Raw genomic sequence first — 1,256 nt, forward strand, 5'->3', positions numbered from 1 at the left:
CTCTCTCTCTCTCTCTCTCTCTCTCTCTCTCTCTCTCTCTCTCTCTCTCTCATGTCGTATTAATCAAGGAACAACACCCAAATCGTGTCCTCTTTTTTGCCATCACGGTGTTCACAAAGCACGTTATAAAATTTAGACTGAAACCTTCTTTCAAGATTAACTAGTAAATCTAATAATGAAACAAATAATAATATTTCGTCAATCAAAAACTGATTTTGACCTTGCACTTCCAAGGAGGGAGAGAAGTTATAGCCCTTGTGTTCGTGTGTAGCTGATAAAGAGAGTAAAGTAACAGAATCTATATGAAGGAACCCGATCACAATTCACAATGGCACAGTTTGTAGCACATAGCAACACTTTTCTTTTACCTAAGGCGGTGTCCGCATCTGCATATTATAGAGTATCAGTGTTACAATAGTTTGGGTGTTTTTTTTTTACTTTTTCAAAAAAAGCTCTGCTTGTCTCTTTCAACAAAAGAGGAACAAGAAAAGTAAAACAGAAAGAGAAGGAAAGTGCACTGACAGCTGTTTAACTGGTTTAAAATTGTTTTGCTATAGTGTCGAGCTTGAATTGCGTAGAGTGTGATGCTTTGGGATTTCTCCTTTTCCATTATTCTAAGCAACTTATCAGTCCTTCGTTTACCTCCCACCTATGTTGTTTAACTGTCAACACTTTCATAAAAATCATATTATTGCTTCTCCCTATACAAGAGTATGCAAATCGTAGGTCCCTAAAGATGCATAAATAATAGTATTTGTTTTATGTAAGCAGAATTCATGCTCCGTGTTAAATGTCCTTCAGAAATGCTGTTTAAAAGTTTGGCATTTAAAAAAGAAAATGATGTTTGAACTACGTAAAGATGCCTTATCGGTTGTCGCAAAGGACATTCCAGTGGTTCCCGCGTGAACTTTGTTAGTTTTGAAGCACTGATCTCGAATATGACATTTTGTTCCCCCTCAGAATTTATTTTTTAATTTAATTTAATTTATTTTTTTATTTTTTGTATTTAGCTGTCCTTGAGCTAGGCCTATGGCTGATGAGTGACCACTCGACCCGACTCAAATGCCGTATTTCAAACGACCCGTCTGGCTTGGTGGACACACTCAAATGGAATTCCCACTGAAACTAGTCTTCCAATTCAACAGGCGTACGCGTTTTCATCCCTATCTTCCTCTCACATTTCGTTTTCGTCCCTCTTTCTTCAGACGTGATTTTGTCCTTTTTTGCCTCACTTTTGCAATAACACACACACACAC

The sequence above is a fragment of the Aplysia californica genome, unplaced genomic scaffold (assembly GCF_000002075.1).
Source record: "Aplysia californica isolate F4 #8 unplaced genomic scaffold, AplCal3.0 scaffold00037, whole genome shotgun sequence".
Classification (NCBI taxonomy): domain Eukaryota; kingdom Metazoa; phylum Mollusca; class Gastropoda; order Aplysiida; family Aplysiidae; genus Aplysia; species Aplysia californica.